The 22390-nt window shown below is 41.0% G+C and overlaps 1 protein-coding gene across 4 annotated transcripts in view; it reads right to left on the minus strand.

The window, feature by feature from the left end:
• The window catches only part of MYNN (myoneurin), a 149122-nt gene extending 142118 nt beyond the window's left edge, over window positions 1–7004 (minus strand). For 2 of the 4 annotated variants that reach the window (XR_014970814.1, XM_085635145.1), the window contains exon 1: window positions 6881–6999. The gene's annotated coding sequence lies outside the window, so the exon portion shown is untranslated. Of the gene's footprint in view, window positions 1–6207; window positions 6257–6880 lie in introns of those variants that run through there. The other 2 variants (XM_085635146.1, XM_085635147.1) reach the window with 2 other exon arrangements.
• Between the last annotated feature and the right edge of the window lie 15386 nt (window positions 7005–22390).

Consider the following 22390-nt stretch of genomic DNA (forward strand, 5'->3'; position numbering starts at 1 on the left):
CAGTTCGTGCACGGCAAATGATGTCTAATTCCTGAGCTTTTACATTAATTATTAATGAACTTTTACGAACTTATTGTATATTGTATGCTGCTAATGGTTTTATTATGACTCTCTATTTGTATATGTTTACCCTGCTTGTTGCTTTGTGCTTTTATGGATAGAATGTTATCCGAATAAAGTGTTTTGAGCCTTGAACCTATAGGTTTCATGTTAATACAATAAACACACCACATATAAAAAAATAACATCACATTTTCATAAGAAAAAAATATTTTGTTATAAAAGACATTCACAATGTTCAGAGGACTGAAATGCATACAGATTATTGGAAGTTCTAACTACCACACAGATTCAATCATGCACTCATCTAGCCTGGTTCACTTATATTGAGTACATTTATATTATTCAACAGTCCTTATTTATCTATATTTTGTACACTGGAACACCATTGGTAATTATACACAGGTTGATGCCACGCTACAGTGGTTGTACTGTTCTATTCCACTTTCATCAGGGTCACAATAAATAGAACTGTCATTACCCACAGTAATCAGTCTCTACAATTTCTTATCCGCTATGTCCCTAATTGTCATTATAAAATAGATATAAAATAATGGTATATTAAGGATATGAAGCATTTACATATAATACTGGAATAAAATTATTTCAAACTATTTTTTAAAACGCAAGCCTCAAATTTGGATTAATGCCCCTTAATTAAATGCTCACATCATATTTGCTACTACTGTCAAATGTTAAATTATTTAGCCCATGCCCGCCATGGATATCAACCACAAAAAAAAACCTTTGTCATCTAACAGCGTAAAGAACTTACTTCAAGAAAGATAATTTGTACTTCCGCAAGTAACACCAGGAAATTGACTAAGCAAAATGTGCTCCATATATTAGTGGATGTTCTTAATGTATAAATAAAAGATGGACCTTCATCTACCTTGGGATTAACGGTAGTCCAATATCCACATGGAGGAGCTGAATGAAGAATAAAACGATCACCTACCCCAAAGATATTAAATGCACCATCTCTTGAATGCACACCACCTCCTCTATCCATTGAGGCTCTTATATAGAAACTCTTAGAAACGTTTTTAAATAGGCATTGTCACATGTGCATGTCTGCAGCAACAGCTTTCCTGTTATCGGCTCCACCTCCTCATTGTCATCTTTAAAGTGACTTAGCACCGCTGCTTTCGGTGGACATGTTTACCTCCTTGCTCTGAGCATACTAGCATCTACGTGTTGGCAATAGTGATGTCTAACTTCTACATATTGTAACACGTCCACAACTTCTCTGTTGATATCTCAACCTTCCCGTTTAGGCTGCTTTGTCTTGGTGGGGTGGAGTGAGGAATAACTGGAGGATATGGTTGTCTTATTGGGGAAACAGATGGGAATGAGAGACCAAAGATGAAATGGAGCACTGCACTGAGTAGAGAAGAATTGGAATGGCAGTAGGGGATGGGTAAAAGACAGGAGCACATGCAAACTTCAACACAATAAAAGGGGAATAGGGAGCATGCTAAATAAATTGGAGAGTAAACTACGATAGAGGGAAATGGTGAATTGAGGCATAGTGTCAAAGAAATAAACGGTGAGGAGGGTATGGGGAAACAACACTGTGTTATTGTTGGGAAGCAGTGGGTGAAGGAAATGTTTAGAAAGAAGAGGAGAGCAAAGTAAAACATGGCTCCTACAAGGAGCACTCTAAGGCACGCAGGAAGGCAGTCGATGAAGGACAAGAGAGTAATACCTGATTGTTCTTCAGAAAAAAGGAGCTGTGACTGAGAGTTTGAAGCCGTGTGAAAAAGTCCACACAGTTCTGCTCCTTACAGATTCTCGTTGTTGAACTCTGTCAAACTAATGTAAAGTACTAAAAGAGTGGAATAAATATATTCTAATATAAGCTCTAAAAAGATTTTTAATTACATATCAGTAGAGTATAGACATTCTATTACTAAATGTATTGGGCTATGTGTGAAAACCTTTGAAAAGCCCAGAGACAAGATATGTTTGCATTAACTGTGCTATGCAATCTTAGCACCTAGAATATGAAGGCACTTTGATGGTTAGTGGGTGGTTAACTATCAAGTACCATTCTGACTTGAATTTGGGTTTGGAAATGGCAAAAAGGAAACCAGGAAAAGAGGCTAATATGGAACCCTGACAAGACCAGCAAAAAGTACAGTTAATGGGCAGGTGGCTACCTTTTTGGTATGACCATGTATGTAACCCGAAACTGGAAATCTATAAAAGGAGATAGCAGAAAAATTAGTGTAGGTGTTTCCAATCAGTTCAACAAGTAGAAAGGGGCCATGTATTACTCCTATATGCCTCACTCTGTATTTTAGAAGATCAAGTGGATTACTGTGAAAGGCAGTTTTTATTTGAGGTAAACTTAATCCTATAAGCAAAGAGAGGAGAATTATCGTAATTATACAAGCGGAAGAAATTAACTATTGTTTGCATACTCTTTACAGCTAAGCTAGAGCAGCAGCAAGTTGTAAGTTTGTCTGTTTAAGATAAATGAACCATGTTGGCGTTATAAGGAAAACATCTACCGGCACCTAATCTTAAAATTATATTCATGTTGATGCCCGATGAATGCTCACAAAAATGTTTTGGAACTAAGTTCCTGCCCAAATGAAAGGGTCCATTGGGAGTGAGAAACACCTTTAGGCTATAATAATATAATAAAAAGATATTTTGGTTTTTCGTAGATAGAGAAATTGAATTTGATCCTACATTCCATGAGCTCAATTAGTCCCATGACATTAGCGGATGTTAAGGTCCACAATGCCACATAAAAGACAATATCATTTATTCAGGGCTAAGGTAATTTTTTAAGTTATGTATCTAACCTCTGAAGCTTTACCCCCATCACCATTGCTTTGCGCTTTCTGTATTGTTAGGGCAGTTTGGGCGTAGGCCTTCATAACTCTTTACCAGAAAAAGTATCAAGAGCAAATGTACGTGCTTTTTTCCCCACATGTTGCGGATTCTAAAAGGTACTCAAGGTTTGTTGACTCCCCTGGAGAGAACCAAGAAGATAGTTACAATGGAGTAATTGTTTTGGTTTTTAAAGAGAGACTGGGGAAAAAAGTATTTTTTTTGTCCTAAAAATGGTATCAATAAAAAGTTTGCCCTGCTAAGATCACCATATTTCTCACTTTCAAAAACAAGCAGACTTGTAAAAAAATGTTATCACATTTTGGCAGTTTTCTAGCTTTCAGATTATGGTGGAAAGAGGTGTGAAATTCACATGTGAAACTGGAAAGTTAATTATTTCTGAAAAAGTAGACAAATTGTGAAATTCAGCAAGGGCTTACTTTAGATAAGATATATTGTGTTTATTGGTTGTCCAAAAACACATCATACACAGAGTCAACAACTAAGCACCAGCTAATAATGAAATTGTGTATCAACCATCCGTTGATTTATATGGTTAAAGTTCTCACCGATAAGTGGCACTGCCCAGGGTGCATTAATAGGTAATAAAAAAAAAACTATTCACATTAAGTTTGCTTGACTGGTAGCTTCTAAGAGCTAGTGTGTACTGCTGTATTATTTTTGATGCGGTGTCTTAGAGTGAGTGCAAATATGAGGTAGAGCAAGATCCCAGGTCAGAGAGACGGATTGATGTATCTTGATGGGTCACAACAGAGCTACAGCAGACTGGGTTATAGTATTCTCAATGTTTTAGCTGAGTAAGACTGTAAAGGTTTAGAAGGGACACTTAAAGAAAACCTATTCACAATTGCATCTTATGTGTTTGTATCTTTTGTGCATCTTACTTGTCTTAAACAATTTCTACACAATTGAGATGTCAGATATAAGCCACCTGCTTGTGTTTTTTTACATGCCTCTAACTTATGTGCTTTGCAGTTAAAGCAGATTTGTGCCGTAAATCTATTTGAGCTGACACCACGTGATCTTCTGGTTTTGTTAGATACAAAAAGAATAACAGAGTCGCTAATATAAGTGCCTTATCAGAAAATTCAAGCTGCGTGGTCAGAGCCAATAGTCAAGCTTGCGGTAAGAGTCTGTTCTCAGTTGTGGTCTGCAGAGGCATAGGTCGATTGAGGCTCAAGCAACAGGACTGCTTCAAAAATTAGCTACATTCGCTAAGAAGGGCTTTGGTCATGAGCATGCTCTGACAGTCTAGCCGGGTCGGCACCCAGCATATTCTCATGCGGTGAGGTGAAGTCACAGCATGGCTCAAGGGGTAACAAGTATTTAGCTGAATGCGCATGCACAACACTCAAGTAGCTGACATGTCTCGTTGAGGGTCTCCATACTCTCAAAGAGTGTCTGATGGTCCACCTCTGTATTGTTTTCAAGGAGGAAAGCTTTCTGTACCTTGTAAACCTGCTCAGCTCAGCAGCCATGTTGATCAGATGCTGGTCATACTGCCACAGCCATGTTTCTACGTTTACTAAAAATGAATCAATAGATGTCTTCTGTGAACTAACTGCCACAATGAATTATTCACTTGAGTCACCTGTGAATCATTATCTTGCTACTTCAAGGCAAACTGGTTAAAGGGTCTCATGAGGAAACAAAGACACGAAACTAAGCGAATCCCAAAGCCTCCTCTATAACTTGGCATTTAAGTATGAGATAAACACATGTAAGCAGACAAAATCGGGCGGGATATAAGAGTATAGGAAAGAGCACAGGAACTCAGAATTCTACAAGAAAATGTGTCATATGTGGAGAGGGCATTAGTACAAAAAAAAAGGTGAGTGATAAAATTGGCAAAATATTGTTAAAATGTTGACGGCTATGCTTTGTCACCTTTTACCGCAGTGCTACTTTTGATATAGGAAAGAAACCAAGAAATCAGATGATCTTAAAAAAAAAAAAAAAGGCCAAAAATAAAACAGGGGCAGAAAAATCAGAAAAAAGGAACTGAGGAGGACTTCAAATTTGTTGTGGAGAGTTGAATGTCGCAAGGGGAACAAGAATGTCAAACTCAACAAAGTAGATTAGTTAATATAGTAAAAGAGAACATCAAAATAGGAGAAATGCTTGTATTAATAGTAACCACTGATAATTATCCTGGGAGGTATACCACCAAACAAGGGCCAAACAAATGCAATTTAGTCGTGGCACTGTATAGTCAGACTGCTAGGATACATCCCCTCTGAGAATTAACATAAACCATCATGGAAGGGGGCAAGGGTGATTTGAGTGTCTGCTTCCTGTTGTAATGTTATAGCAGAGCAAAAAGTTATAGAACGAAATACAACCATTGTTGATCTATCAATTGTGTGCCCTACCTAATATTGAGACTGCTGTGACAGCTCGAAAAAGAACCACGTTTACTGTAATTAATGAAAATGATTGACATACTTGAAATGTGTCATTTTTTTTTAAAATGCACATGACAAGGAAGGCTAACTGGTGGCAAATGTTACCAATATCTGATGGACTCCGCCTCGGCGATGGGTAAAAAAGACTTACGAAAGAGTTTGGCATAAGAGGTCCAAATTTTGAGCTGATTTTTGGAGCAACGGGGAATGGGAGGATAAACGATATAATATTCTGAAAGCAAGGGCTTTCAGCAAGCTCCATCATTCCTAATCTCTGGTGTTTTCAAAATGTACCTGGGTCGCAATACAATGTAAGGTCATTATATGCCCCTGTGCAAAAGGAAGAAACCTTATGCCTTGAGGAACACACAAGGCTTTCGTGAAAGGCATGAGTTTCCCATTTAATCACGTTCGAGTGATGTTATTAGCTGCTCGAATATATAGCTCATTTAAGAGAGCCATGGCACGTCTCCATTCAAACATGCATTACCTCAAAGGAAATGCCTCCAGGTTTAATCACAACAGAGACCTTCCATTGACTTACTCAAGTCAGTACTACACGAAGGCTGCATTTGGGATGCTGATAGGAAGCCAATATCCCCCCAAAAATATGCCAATTTAAGACTTGTACTTCTCGGTAAATTAAGACGATGCTTTATTGTGTTTTGTATAGTAAGAGAGGGCGAGTGAGAGAACGTCCGGCGGCAGATTTAACTTCAGAGCACAGAAATCCTTTACAAAGACGTGAGGCTGACGGAAAGAATAAGGCTTCATTCTACAAATGGCACCACGGATTGCTCAGGAGCTATTCTGGTAGGCGTTGGTGAAAAAGCATGTAGCTGTAGCTTACACAGCACTTCTACAACCAGTCAATTACCTTATTGCCTGGTAAGGGGCCCGGGGCCATCTGTGACGTGCGGCTCCTTTCCAGATTTTTTTTTCTTTCTTTGTGTTCTGGGATTTGTAGTCCCGTTTTAAAACGGAAAAAAAGACTGTAGGTCCCAGAATTCAGAGAAAGAACCTGGACTGGAGCAGACCACCACCCTTGGACCAAGGAAACTTGGTATGTACCAGGAGATTACAGGACAGGTAGGATTCAACCTGTAGGGTCTCCAAATTCCAGCTGCTTTTGCAACTCTGCAGGGACGTACATAACATCATATGGAGTGCCTCTAGTAGACACGAGGAAATGTAGGAATCTGAGAGTGAGGGATAGACAGCCAGAAACTTGGGGAAAATGTAGAGTAGAACAGCTACAGCTCATATGCTTTTCTCCTTTAACATACCAGTTGGTGTACTGTTTGGAAAAAATAATGGCAACATGGGAGAATATGTTTGAAGACGGGTGAAATGCTTGGTATGACTTTATATAAATGGGCAACATATCGAAGGGGAAATTGGGTCAGCTGCCTTGGACGCTGCCGGTATTGATTGTAAAAAGACGCAGGAACACGGAGACAGTGGCCTTCGCACCTACTACAATTTCTTCACAGGCAGAAACAATGTTAGGAATAGACGAGCAGTACAAAGGCCAACTGTCCGCTACTTACACGGACCTCCTGTGAATTCAGCCTAATGTTCGTCGTCCGTAGCTGAGCTTTTTAACGGATGGCATTTGTTGTCATTCTAGGCTAGCACTTCCGGGTCGCCTAACAACCAATGCCACGGCCAAACATATTCTGTGAGTCGTCTGGGATTCGGCGGTACTGCAAATGTGTAAAGCAACCTAGGATTGGACCTTGGGAGAACACATGCTCACCTCCCCCAGCCTCTCCTACTTCACAATGAAGAATTCCTACGAGCTGATTGGCTGGGGAGCCTGTTGTGCATTTGTTCCATCCGCCCACTTAAGTCGGCACTAGAATGCCGCCTATCTTAAAATCAGCTGAGCTGGTCTCGTTTAGAGGTCCGTCTGAGACGGTCATATCGTTTTTCGGGTAAGGTGGATTGGCTCAGTAACCCTGCTTGCCGTTATGGTTAGGAAGGAAGGAAGGAAGAAAGGGAGTGGAGGAAAAAGTGAGTATATCGGGGAATAGGAATCTAGGCAACAAAAGCGAGCAGTGGTTGGATCCTGTGCCGGACAGAACTATTGCGGCTCCTCGTCGGGACTCAAATGCCCTCTGTGACTCCAATGGAATACTATGGATGGCTAAGTACTCATCGGGCCTAATTCCTGCAACATGGACGCATCATATTATTTCACAGAAAGCAAACTTTTTTCAGTGTGACTAACTGTGAATTTTGGGCTCTAGCTCAGCCAGCATCTAAGGAAACCTAGCACATTTGTAAATTTCTTAAAACTAGACACCCGGGGGAATACATTATGGGGTGGCTTGTGTGGTTCTAACCAGGTTTATGTTATCCAGAATCTCTTGCAAACTTCAACATCAGTCTGAAAAACAGTTTCCTTTCCTTTTTTTTTTGTGATGGAAGGATCTGGAATTTATGGGAAGTGACAAACTCCCACCCGCCCAGCATTACTCTAAGCCTCCTGATAAAAATGGTACCTCACTTGTGTGGCAGGGTTGTCAAATTTAATTAAATATATACTTGTCCATGGGGCAGGCTGCTTCATAAATGTACTTGTCCTGTAACAAAATCCATGTGTCCCTTTGGTGCCATGTAGTGCAGTGACAAATTATGACAGCAATATCATATCAGAGCTCTGATATAGCCTCTCTGATTATGCCAGGGCTTATACTATAGTAGTGTTTGAATACTTGCAATCCCCTTATGTTGCCACGTTTCCGCAGATCTACATACTAGGGCTGAAGGTATTGGTAAGCAATAGTTCCAGGGTTAGAATGCCCTTTTGGGTCTGTGCAAACCTACTGACTTGCATGATCTAAGGGTTTTCAACAACTCTTCTATAATCTTTTCCCATACTGAGAAATGTTAGAAATTTACTCCTGACAATGGCAGATGTAAACCTTGTTCCAGAGTTGGGGAAAAAAGTTGTTGGAGGGAAAGTGAACTTGCAAACAGATTTTCACATGAGCAAATCTACACGTGCATATTTGCTCATGCTGAAATGCAAATCACAAATATTTTCTCGGAGTACTATTTCTTGTCCTGTAAATTCTTGGGAATTCATGAAAGCCGTACAGCTGCACTTAATGCAAGGACATTTACCATGGGTGCACTTTTGAGACTTTCTTTAATAATTGGGCCCTCAATTTGGTCTGGCGTTTAGCATGACCTTTTGCGTTTATAAAAATTCTGTATATCTCTCTCTGTAACGGTTGGCTTTACTATGTGTGACCGCATTCTGCTCTTTCACAAGGAGCATATCGCCACACAAAGTAGTTTTGTTCAGTGCCAGTAACTACTGTGGCAGTGTGTGCTTTTTGAGACCAAAAACAATTTTAGCGTTTGCCAATGTTTGTTATAATGGTGAGGGCCCGGCAGCTTCCACACCAATAAGATTTTACAAAAACCATGCCAAAACATGTCACACATTGACTAAACTAAAAAGCTGACCACCAATTAAGACCTACTGGCTTTGCCAGTGCTTATTTTTGTTTCCCATAATCTTATTTAAACTGGATACAATAATTTTCCATAATGAATATTTTTGGGAAATACTAGCATGCATTAACACGTGTTACTAAATGATGCTGCAAATAAAAATGGTACCTGACATTTTACAGAAGTTTAGCATTATGTTTTTATCTTGCTTTCATTTACTTATGAACAATTTATTTTGAAAGCAAAGAATCATCAATCTTGCTTTCAAGCGTCTGCAAATATTTGCCTCAAATCAGAGCGCATTCTGGGAGCATTATACATAGCCTCATATTGCTAAACTTTTAAAATGTGTGTACACATTTTTATACTTGAACCACTGTACGTAGTGCAGTCAGAGCTTACAACATTTACTTGGCGCGCTCGCTCTAATAATAAAGGCTTTCAATTAATGAACCATAAAAAAAGTTTGAACAGCATTACCATATCAACAAAAATATTTCCTTAACTGCAGACAGTGCCCTTCCCTGAGCCACAATGTGGTACTGCAAACTGGCAGCCAAAGGGTTTGCGCTGTGGGGGTTGGGCCTACTTGTCCCAAGGACAAAATACACATGAAAACTTGTTGCCCTTGACCTCAAACAATATGTCCTAGGCGTCGGGCTATAGGAAGGACTCATCCCTGAGTGGGTAGGCCTAGAACCTGCAACAGGGAAACGGTCCAAAACGCAACATGGACACACCACATTTTTCCACTGAAAACAGACCCTTTTTTCAAGGTGCCTAGCTGTCGATTTCGGGCCCTAGCTCAGTCGGCACCTAGGGAAATATAGAAAACCTGTACATTTCTGAAAACTAGACAATCCAGGGTGGGATGACTTGTCCAGAATCCCTTGCAAACCTCAAAATGTGTCTTTAAAAAAACATATTTTCCTCCTATTTCTGTGATGGAAAGTTCTGTAATCTGTGGGGAGCCACAAACTTTCACCCACCCAGCATTCCCCCCCAAGTCTCCCGATAAAAATGGTACCTCACTTGTGTGCGTAGGCCTAGTTCCCGCAACAGGAAACGGCCCAAAATGCAACATGTACACGTCGCATTTTTCCACTTAAAACTGACCCTTTTTTTGCAATGTGCCTAGCTGTGGATTTTGGGCCCTAGCTCTGCCGGCACCTATGGAAACCTAGCACACCTGTACATTTTTGAAAACTAGACTCCCAGCGGAATCCAGGCTTAGGTGACTTGTGTGGCTCTCACCAGGTTCTGTTAACCAGAATCCCTTGCAAACCTCAAAATGTGTCTAAAAAACACACATTTTCCTCACATTACTGTGATGGAAGGTTCTGGAGTCTATGGGGAGCCACAAACTTTCACCTACCCAGTATTCCCTTGAGTTTCCCAATAAAAGTGGTACCTCACTTGTGTGGGTAGACCTAGTTCCTGTTACTGAAAACGGCCCAAAATGTACTGTAGAGACATTAAAATTATCTATCACAAAAAACCTGGTTTTGCAAGGGGGTAACCTGCGCTTTTAGTCTTGGGCTTGGCGGATATCTAGGGAAACCTACTAAACCAGGCATTTCTGAATAGTTGGCACCTGGCGGAGTCCAGGGAGGAATGGCTTGCGAGGATCCCCCAGTTTTTTGTTTACCCAGAATCCCCTGAAAACTTCAAATTTAGTTAGAAGAATCATATTTTCCTCACATTTCTGGGTGGGAAAGTTGTGGGCTCACTGGGCCAACACAAGTATCCTATCACCCAGTGTTTTCGCAGGTCTGCTGATAAAAATGGTACCTCACTTGTGTGGGGGGGCCAAGTCCCCATGACAGGGAAGGACCCAAAATGTACTGCGGAGACATCAAAATTATTTATCACAAAACAACCTGTTTTTGTAAAGTAGTCACCTGAGTTTGTGGTCCCTGTTGGGAATGCTACCAAACCCAGACATTTCTGAAAACTAGACACTTGTAGGTGTTCAGGGAGATGTGGCTTGCATGGATCCTCTAACTTTTTCTTACCCAAAATTCGCTGCAAACCTCAAATTTACTAAAAAGAAAAAAAATCAAATTTTCCTCACATTTCTGTGTGGGAAAGTTGTGGGATCACTGCGCCGGAACAAATTTCCTACCACCCAGCGTTCCCCCTGGTCTTCCAATAAAAAGAATTCCTCACTTGTGTGGGTGCCCATAGCAGAGTCGGTCTGAAACGTATTAAAAAATAATAATTTGTGCTTATCAACACACTGTAATATCTCCTCAGTGGAGAAACATTTTTGCCCTTCCCCGTCACATGCACTTGGCCCACCCACACAAGAAAAAAAAATAGTCCCTGGTGCCTATTGGGCTTTCTGCCACCCCCTGCCTAGGGGGAAAATCGGGGGTTATTACTTCCATATGCCCCCGGTGGAGCAACATTTTTTGGGGGGGGGCGGTGGGGCATTGGCATGTCCATTCTGGGTAGCCCCACCCCTACACTAAAAAATCCCTGGTGTCTGCTAGGCATTCTGAGGGCAGATCGGGGGCCATTGCCTCACCTGCCCCCTGGAGTAGACGGAAAGAATTCAACCCCCATTTATGTGGGGAGAGGGCATGGCCATGCGCATTGCGGGCAGCCCCCACATCCTTTTATATAAAAAAAAAAATCTCTGTTGTCTAGTGGGCTTTCTGCCTATCCGGGGGGCAGATTAGGGGTAATGACACCGATCTGCCCCCCAGAGGGAGGGGCAGAAACACTGTCCCATTTGTGTTTGGGGGTAGAGGCATTCGCATGCCCATTTTGGGCAGCTCCCACCCGTACATATTTAAAAAAAAAAAAAAAAATCCTGGTGGCCAGTGGGCTTTCTGCCCCCTCCCTTCCCCACAGGGACAGAAATACTTTAGTTTTAATTTTTTCTGAGTGGGGGCATGGTCTTGCCCATTGTGGGCATCGTCCACCCCTCTTTTAATTTTTTTTTTTTAAATCCCTGTTGTCTAGTGGGCTTTCTGCACCCCCAGGGGGCAGATCAGGCGTAATAACCCCCATCTGCCATCCAAGGGGGCAGAAAGACTGTATTTTTTGTGTTGGGAGGAGTGAGAGCCTTAGCATGCCCATTTTGGGCAGCCCCCACCCCTACATACAAAAAAAATCCCTGGTGCCTAGTGTGCTTTCTGCCCCCTTTGCGGGGCAGAAAGACTGAATATGCCCATAAACATTTGAGGAGACCAAAGGCCCTTGTCCAAGGGGCCGCTCCCCCCTCCTTGGTGTCTAGTGATGGATCCCTGCTTGGGAATTGCCTTTCTGCACCAATTCCCAAGAAAAGATTCACTAGGGAAGAGATTCTCCCCTTTGCAATGATACCTCCTTAGTGTGTTTTGGTGCTCGGGGGCTGAGATAGCCCCGCAAGCACCGAAGTAGTGAAAGTGAAATGAGCCGATTGGCTCATTTCACTTTTAGTGTGATAAGGTTAGTGCGCCATGCGCGCCATCGTGATTACATTGAGAAAAGAAATGCCTCGGTTGCTGGTGAAGCTCTTCCCCACCTCCTGAGGCTGAAAAATAAAAACGGAAACACCTCTGCTGTAAACAGCGGAGGGATTTCTTTGTTGTGGGCAGAGGATGGAATCTTTCCGTTCCTAGCACACAACCACTGTAGTTAAGGACGGAACCATTCTGTCCTCAGCTTGGAACCAGTTAATAATCCAGGGGAATTAATTAAAGTACGCAAGGATAGAAAAGTTATGCTACAAATTAATACATGCGATTTTGTATAAAGTCCTATTTAGTAACACTGGGCCTTTGCAGACTCTTAAAACAAGTGGTATTTTTCCTTTGAAAGGTGGCAACCTTAGCTGTGACCCAGTAGAAACCGTGATACCTTAAGCTTTTGTAGGGGTTCCTGGCAAGATATATTTTAGTGGCCTCCTGTTTTTAAAAATGTTAAATTAGGTGTGCTGTATCGCGTAATGTCAACAAAGCATTGTAGAGCTGTAATTACTAAGAGTGGTCTGCTGATGCTCGATGTGCTGGTGCACAGATAGGCTGCCTAGAGCCAAGTACTATTTTTGCGTCATGATGCAGACGTGTGGAATGATTAGAGAAATACAAACCTGCTTCCATGTTGGCGCCTGTTTCAAGTATGTGTAATGTTTCTGACACAAAGCTGTTTCCAAGATGCTTGTTTCTGGTCTTGGCAGGACTTGGCTTAGCAGTTCGGGCTGGACTACTCCCATGAGAAGAAGGGTCAAGACTGATTTGCAAATGGATGAGCCCAACCTGGGGTGGTGTGGTGAGCAAACAAATCATGGATTAAACCCAGATCTGTGACTGGGGGTGAATGTTTGCATCGTTCAGCATTCCGTCCATCAGCTGTTCTTTTAACAAAGCCTTAACAGTAGATTGGGCTGTGCATCAAAATCTAAAGGTGCTTGTGCTAATTGGACCAATTAAGAGCCAATAAATGCTGCTAGCCTTTTGAAGTAAAGCAGTGCAACAGCCTATCCCCACCTTTTTTGCTGGTAAGAAAATACAGTTGCCAGTGTTTGTGCTGTAAGATTGGTTGACTTTTCGCAGCTCAAACCCTTAGTAAATCTGACCCTAAGGTTCTACTTAGCATATTCGAATCTCAAATTAGAAATAACGCTGCTTTTTGTCAGCCAAGTTATGACAGGAATTTCGACAGTCCCACTCCCTCAAGCATGGGTCCTCTTGGAAGTTACCTGCTTTGTCCATACCTTAACCTGTCTCTGCCGGTAGGTGACGAAGGCACATGGGGCATTTCTTCATTTGTTAGTGCTTTTCATTATGCAATTTTTGGGCCCATACAGTCCTATCTGATGAATAGAAGTTCTTAACTGGGACTAGTTATCAAATCAATACATTTTTAAATAACGTGAAGCACTTTAGGCTCCATGAGAAAGACAGAGTGGTTACGTTTTCAAACGATAAAGGTTTAATAAGAGGTTAAAATACTTACAGATTAAAAATCATCAAATTAGTGTTGCTCAATCAATACATGAATACATTTGTAATTATGAAGTTTGAATCAAAGTTATATAAGTAAGAAGATGAAATATAAAGTCGCCTCAAAAGGAACAGTTAAGTAAATCAGTTCTCCCATAAAGACAGCAATCTAAATCTCCATCTATGCTCAATAAGTATTCTAAAAGTGTTCTGGAAAGGTTCTGAACTCTTGTCTGTATTGCACTAGCATAAATCACACAATTGTAGCATTGCTACACCTACATGCATTTCCCACAGAAGGCTCCAGTCAAGTTGAACCATTAAGATACAATCTAGAGCTCATTAGTTTCCCAATATTCTTTACATTACAGCTTTTCTAAGCATGCTTCAAGCTTACAGTTATCTGCAACAAAACAGGATACATTGGACCAGTTCCTAAGTGTTCTGTTGCAATTACTTAGGACATTCTACAGTTGTCATGTAAACGAAAACAATTCACATGGGAAAGAAACCAAAGACTCATTATGTTTGTTAATTTGGATTTCGGCTTCTAGAAATAGAATACACACGACATGAAACAAGACGGCACCCAAACATTAGCCATACTAAACACAGGCTCATGAACTCTATTCAATCTAAACATTAATAATACTCAGTTAATAGCATTTGCTTGGTTACTTATTAATGTCAATTAATTGGAAACATTTAATATGGAAAAACATCCTTTCACATTTATTCACAGTGAATTTCTATGTTATTCATTTGTGTGTTTTTTATATAGCACCCAAAGGCATTAAAGCTGAACAAGAGAGCAGAAAGATAGTTCTGGTTAACAATCATCATAAAACAACGTATTAGCACAAGTAAAAAAATGTACAAACAGTTCATACTAGCAAGGATTTTAAAGGATCAGAAGTAGTTAACCTTCACAGTAAGTCAGCAACACGTAACCAAGAGAGCAGAGCGAGCAAATATTTTGTAACTGGAAAGAGATGTCAAGCCAGTTTAGAAGATGCGGGCAATGATCTGCACTTTAACCAAGATGTTTCTTAGATAGGAGGATTTTGAGTTCACTTTTGAATGTAGACAAACAGGAGGTTGTGCATACGGCTGGTAGGAGGGAGTTCCGGTCTTGTTTCACACCAGAGAGTGCTTGCCTGAGGTAACGTTCTTGCCCAAAAGTTGGATGGTCAAGTAGAAAGGACTCAGTATTTCTTGGTTCTCATTTAGCTTCCGAGAATTTCATTTTTCCACCCAGGTAGGAGGGAGTGTAGTTGTGGAGGACTTTGAGTAATGCATGTAGTTTTAAATTAGGGTTCTTGAATCAAGGGGAGTTATTGCGGGGTAAAAAGAATAAGAGAGATGTGGTTGAACTTCAGAAAATGGGTAGCTGTGTGGAACACTGCTCTCACAGGAGCTAGATGCCCTTTAGTGAGACCAGAGAAGAGTGATATACCATAATCTAGTTTAGAAAGAACCAGTGCCAGGACCACTGGTTTCATGTCTTGCTCAGGAATGAACTGCTCAGGGATCCAGAGCAGTCTTAGATGATGCTTGCGCTTTTGACCATAGCTGAGATTTGCATGTGGAGGTCCGGATGGTGGTCAAGGATAGAAGCCATTAATTTGGCATTCTCCACAATGGCCGGATTGCAGTTCAGGGATGAGACAGATACCAGCCACTCCTGGATAGGGAGGTTGGACTTTTTTGGAGAGATTTCGAAGCAACTCAGTTTTATTTGGATTACGCTTTAAGTGGTGGTTGGTACTCCGTTTTTAGGCCGAACCTGCAGACAGCATGCTATAGCGACAATCTATTGTATCCGAGAAAATACAAACTATAACAAGCATTTGCAATGCAATAGGTCTCGCATTTACGCGAGTTTGAGCTATTGATATTGCTAATAACAATGCCTTTTATTTTTGTTAACGTTTTCAAAACATAAATAAGTCATTGTCATTTACAATATCAATAGCATAAAGTCGAGCAAATACGAGACCTATTTGCATTGCAAATGTTTGTTTAAGACTCTTGGCAGAGAATAAGGTACTTTCAAGGTTAGGAAAAGGGCCTCTGTACACTGGTGTTTTACAAAGCTTTTGGTATTAAAGTTTATTGGACCTGAGACATCTTCCATGTGGTTATTTTGGTTTGTCTCTATTAGTAAAGATGTAGGCAAGGAAAATGGACTCCCGAGTAGTGCCTGAATTACTTGCATGTAATCTTCATTACTCATATTCTTTCTCAACACAGTCCCTGCATTTCAACTGCCTTCCCCTTGCGTACTCCAAGGATTCGGACCCCAAGTCTTGGGGATCTTCAGGTAGTAAAGAATATATTCTAGTCTACTATGCAGCCTACACAATGCAGTAGACACAGCACGTTTCTTTCAGTAGTGGTACCAAACAGGTTTCCTTCACAGAAGATCACCTTCATCATTGAAGCCTCTGTGGAGGAAGAGTAGGACTAATACATAATCAAAGTAGGAGTTGAGCACCTGCAGACACTTCTAAATATCATTGTAAGCATCCAAGAACGTGCATGCCTACGAACGTTTGACTCCCTACGAACTAAACTCTAAAGTGATCTAAATACCTAATGGTGAGACCCTTATTTAATTGAATTAATATTTATGATGCTGCAAAGAGAAATATTTTTCAGACATTGAAGAATTTACCTAAAAAGTATTTGTTCTTTCTGGAATCAACATAAGATGTATAAGGAACTTGAGGAGGTCTAGGACAGAAGTACAAAATGTTTTTGTGGCTACAAACCCTGCAATTCACAAAATCACAGTTAACAACAACAAAATGAAATTTCGGAATATACTAAACCCCTTTTGCAGCTCAGAAAACTCGAACCAAAATGCAAAAGGAGTTTACTGACATTTTGGTATACCATTATGAAGGGGCATGAAATGGGCCTCCTTTCTCGTATGAACTGCATAAATGTTTTGGGACAGAAATCGAATTTTGCAAACCAGTGATTAGTTAGAAACTCCTCAAAGGAAGTGATGACCCAGTGGACCTGACTGTCTACCTCCAACCCCCCACGCCACCAGTGTGTTCCAGATGGGTTAAAGCAGCACAACCCCTGTGTTGGAAGCCAATAGTGGGCGGAGGGGTCGAAACTAGTTTCCTGGGTATTTATCATTCGTTAAGCAAGTTATTCTGCGACTCCCTGCGACAGGATATTTTGCAGCAGAACGTATTAGTACATTAGTTGCGCCGTAAACTTACAGGCAAATACCAAGAGTTGGTGTGCAAATTTAAGTTGGGCCACTAGTTTTTAACCCCTTCGATGCTCATGACGGAACGGTTCCGTCATGAGCATCGGTTGAGCTGTGCTCATGACGGAACCGTTCCGTCATGACCACGCCCGCGCTAGAACCCTTCAGCACCGCGGGGGAATCCGCGCAGCGCTGAAGGTGTTAAGCCTAATTATGCATTGGCCATCAGAATGTTATTGTTGAAGCGGTGTCTGTTTGGTATTTGGGTCTGGTAGTTGATCACGTGTTAAAAATAATTAGTTCGCTTCTGAAAGTTTACAGCAAAACCTCAGCTTAATACATTGTATCTTCTACACCCCTCTCCGTACCCATGCAAGCATTTGCTATGTACAACATAAAATATATGAATATTACCTCTTGATTTTTTGAAGTGCGGTATTATTGTTAATTATTTTGGGTTTCATTATTTTTATTCCAAAGTGGGACGCATGTCGCTCAGGATCGTCATTTATAAATGTCTGGAAATTACACCATTTAATTGCTAATAAGTATTATTGAAATATCAAAGTGCATGTCTATCTGCTGTTATTTTATAACATGTCAGTCCTTCAAATCTCATCAGGGATGTAGGGCCATCACGGATAAGGGGTCTTTCCTTTTACGGAATCCATTTCTAATCCACAGGTGAGCACTGGTCCCACCATATATGGAGTAATACAAGAAGGCACCCAGCGTACTTTGCACTCCCATTTCTGCAACATAAGTTCAACGGTTATTTTTGACCCGGGATAGTTTTTTCTTGTCTTGCTGATATTACACTTTAAAAGTAAAAACATATTTGCTTGGGATTTAGCAAAAAAATCACATGCAGCTGCACTTAAAGAAATGAAATGTATATGTTTTACATCAAGGAGAATGCAAGGTGCGAGAAGATGAAGTAAACATTAAACCGCACAAATATCTTTTTGAAAAGTAAGGAATGAACATACTAAGTGGTTTAATCAATATTGTTACTATCAGCAGAAAAAGGGGTACGCACCATGCCTTAGCTTCAGCAGCAGTCAAAAAGATGGTTTTGTGATTGCACCAGTGTTCATTTTCTCTGATATAGCGCCTGGCAAGTGCAGCATGCTAAACTTCCAAGAGCCCATGCACTCCTGGCTGTTGCGAGCCAAAGTTATTCCTGCCGTTTGCAGCTGGGTTGGTAACTTCTCCCCTTACGGCCGAAACCTAAAATATGTCTTTCCCCACAGAGGGCCCAGCATAGTTACAAAGGAAGTGCTAAACACAGGATACAGTACTACAGAGCAACAGAGAAACAATAAGAAGCAAAGAAGGGAAAGGTTATTGTTGTGTTGGCACGTTTGGTATCAAGGGTTCAGTCTCGGCGCTGAATTTGCATTCGCTTCTGACAAGTTATTGTTAGTCAATTACGCTTCGCCTTTAAGGAGAATACACCTAGGGAAGTTACACATTGTGAGTGATTAGCACTTCGGGTGAACATATTCAGGATCAAGAGCGCTTTCTTTCAGCACAGGTCAGATCTGTTTTTAGCAACATTTAGTTCCCGTAGTCTGTCAGCTGACTATTTTTTTCATCCATGCATCCCAAGTTAGCAGTAAAGCGCTTTGCAATCATGTTGGGCTTGTGTTAAAAATACGGGCTTTCTCAATAAAAACAAGCTGTCGCCATTGTGAGGGAAGTGGGATAAGGGAGGGGGTGGCAAATGGTGAGCACTTTCCGGCCGCTTTGATGTTCTGATCAAAGCGGCCGCGAAATGAGCTTTTGTAAACGGGGGATTTGAAAGTGCAAACTAGTGCTTTCAGGCTGCCAAATGGTGCGCGCGCCCGGCGCACATGAACTGTATTTGGAGGCCTGAAAAGCACTAGTTTGCACTTCCAGATCCCCCTTTTACAAAAGCTCTCGCGAAAGCAGCGCTAAAGCGCTGTCTCAGACGAGACCTAAAAATGGGCTTTTAGCCTGCCCATCACTTACTATTATTTAGCGCCATCACCACTATTGCCTTCTAATTCGGCAGCCCTTGGGATGCTGTCACGTCCATGTCTCCGTGTGGATCATGGCCAAGTACAGATTAATTTTATTTTATTTGATTAGTCTCCTTCTGTGCCTCTCAATGCAATTGAGGTACAATTTCCTTTTGCATTTTTAAATAGCATGAAATAGACCCGACTGGAAGTTATGTGACACTTTACTTGAGAACCATTTTTATTACAACATTTCACATTCATTTTTATTTTTAAGGTCGGAAGATGAAGTGATTTGTTCAATTATATATAATAGATAACTTTCTTGGGGGGGTCTTGACTTCCGGCTGATAATGGCCTATTCTTTTCAGTGGAGGAAGTTGCTGATTTCAAAATAGTTTGTTTTTATTGTGTACAGTAACTCCCATATAGGCAGAGGTTTTTCCATTGACTGCAGGATCTTTATATTTGGTGATGGTCAATGGTTTACACTATTGATGATCCAAAACTAATTTCAACAACAGCTTCAATGTTTTTTCTGCCCCAGGGCTCTGATGGGTTTTTAATTTTAGAGTACACTGGCAATGTAGTTCCTCCTGTCACATCAGTCAGTTCCATTTTTGATTTCACTTATTACACCATTTAAAATGTGACAATCAAATTGTCCTGCAGCTTCTGAGCGATCTACAATTTGCTTGCGGGATGCTTTGGAAGGACCACAAATTAATGGGAGTCTGAAGCCTAGTTTTGAAAACTGAGCTGATGCTAAAGCCGGGCTGTGATGACATGCCAGTCATCATGGTGCAAGCCCTAATCTTGCCACCAACAACAAGTGAAGGACCTGTAAATTGTCCACAAAAACTGCAGTGGCTGTCACTAGGTAGAAAGCGTCTAATTGCGTTTGTTGTGGTCACTGGTTGTTGGATATAGCATTGTTAGTGTGCATCCATTCCTATGATATACTGGGCCTCATACCCAATTATTTGCAGTGTGTATTCTAACATGACAGACATGAGCGCTTGTTTGCCTTTGCCTTTCAACCATAACTTTTGTATGGTGAAACAGAGGCTCTATTTAACTTTAGTGCTAAGGACATTATTGTTATTTGTTCGTAGATCATAATGCCTCCAAATCTTCTTTGCAGTAAAGGAAGGGAAGCGGATGTGGCCTTGCGGCTAGAGCTGTCAACCTCGAAGCTGGAGAACAGGGTACCGGTCTCAGCAGGAACGCTCCGCATCCTGTGATTCTGGGCAAATCACTCAATCTCCCCATGCCCAACAAAAATAAATGTACCCATCTGTAACGCAACTGATGCTCATGTAAAGGAATGTATGACGTTACTATGCCATACATTACCACGCAGTAGGTTACAACACGGACACTACATCGTCCGCGTTGTTACCATGCATGGCTTTAGATCGCAAGTCGTTTCTACGACTTGCACTAGATGGCGTTCTGGATTTAGGACTAGTATAAATTACTATTCCTACTCCAGTTAGCGCAGCAACAGGGAATGTGTTGGATTTAAAATCCAACACATTCCCTGGTGTGCGCTATCTAGTGCAAGTCGTAGAAACGACTTGCGATGTAATGCCATGCGTGGTAACAACGCGGACGATGTAACGTCTGCGTTGTAACCTACCAGTGTGGTATTGACAGCGGTGTAAAGCACTCTGATACCTTCGGGTCAAGTTTGCGCTATATAAAACTCTGGAAAAAAAGGACCATCACACAACCCTTTGATCACACTGCTACACCATAGCATAGTTTGAAAAGCCAGCCTTTTTGTTGTTTCTTGAGTGATCAGCAATGGCTGTGAGCATAGTTGAAATAGAACAGAATTCCAGAGTCTGAGTGCTGCCACAGAAAAAGCCCTTGTCCCTGACCTTACATTACTCAGGTGAAGAATGACTAACAGAAATCAGTTTGATGATAATATGTTTCATATACGTGAATACCATTTGAATTTTACATTTAGAATAAGCTATTTAAACACAATTCTGTTCCTGATAGGTAACTAGTGAGTGAAGTTGACAGTCCTAAAAATATGTGTCCACTTTTTCTATCCATTAATTAGTAAGGCTGCCACTTTGTGAATTAGTTATTTCTGTTGTGCCTAAGTTGACACTATTACTATTTTCCATTCTCGATTGGATAATTGCATTGACCCAGACTATATTTTAGATGGAGAAATAATGAGATGCTGTGCGGAGCGTTCAGTGGGACAAAGCAGGAATGTCTAACTGTGGCTATTTGGGGCTTAAAACAAATGTCCAGCCATAAGAATACATACATTCCAGGTTGAGGAAGTGCGCTCTGCCTCTAGAACCTCACCCCACCCCCTCGAGGGCTTTAGCATCAAAAGGTTTGTTGCTGTCCACCACTGAACTTCAGCAAGGGATGAGGTCAACTCAGTGTTCTAAATAATAGTCTTTCAACCCTCCGCACTTCAAGAGAAGATAGATGGGAGAAAGGAAAGTGAATGATTAGTCAAGGCCATTGCTCTGCCCCCTTGGCCATCCAAAGCACGTTTACTCACCGTGTTACCATTACTCAGACTTTAGTTGCATTTGGCGAAATATTTAAAGGTGGGGCTGGGCTGAAAAATATCTTACTGATATTGCAAATTTCTTTTAGGGGTCTCGTCTGTCTTTTGACCGACCTATTGTCTCACCCAGATTTGTTGCTCCCATCCCTTACTCCCCTGCCTAACTTTAGTTTCCCTTCTGTATTCTTACTCTACAGGCTTGCATACCTTGTGACTCGAGCCAAGGGGCTCCAGGGTAACCTCTCTAATGGAGAAGCAAAGCCTGCAGGCCTGGACACTACCAATGTTTACAGTGGTATACACTTGCCACCTTAGAACAGGAGGTTCATCACTGCTGTTGAAATCACCCTCTGTTTCCTTCCCTAAATCACAAGCCTGTGAGAATTGTCAAATTTGGCAATTTTTAGGATATATTCTGTGTTTCTCTAGTCAGTTTTGCTATTGTTGCGATGCGCTGCTCAAACACACTGGTAGGATTTTATTTTATTTGGGTGATATGGCTGCTGTTCTGATTCTCTATGGTTTGCTCCTTTTACTTGTAATCCTGTGTGGGCGTTTGCTGAATATGGCAATCTTCTGGTGCTTATTTAGTGCCTTGTTCCATCTATACACAGTAAGTATTTTCTTTATGAAGTGCACACTGTATTATGTTGCCATAGTTTTCCTTGATAAGTCGTTCGTCATGCACTTTTTGGCATCAAGCTGCCATTACAATGCAAAGTTAAAATATTTATTATTTAAGATTAGGATCTGCCAAGAGATTTGCATAGGTTAAAAACAAGTAATTTCATTTAAATAAAAATATAATTTAAAAACAGAATATTAAAACTTTATGAGATGACATTTTATATTCCGTGAACAATCAAATTTGACAAGCTTTTCCGACAGAACATACA

This window comes from Triturus cristatus, chromosome 11 (genome assembly GCF_964204655.1).
Source record: "Triturus cristatus chromosome 11, aTriCri1.1, whole genome shotgun sequence".
Taxonomy (NCBI): domain Eukaryota; kingdom Metazoa; phylum Chordata; class Amphibia; order Caudata; family Salamandridae; genus Triturus; species Triturus cristatus.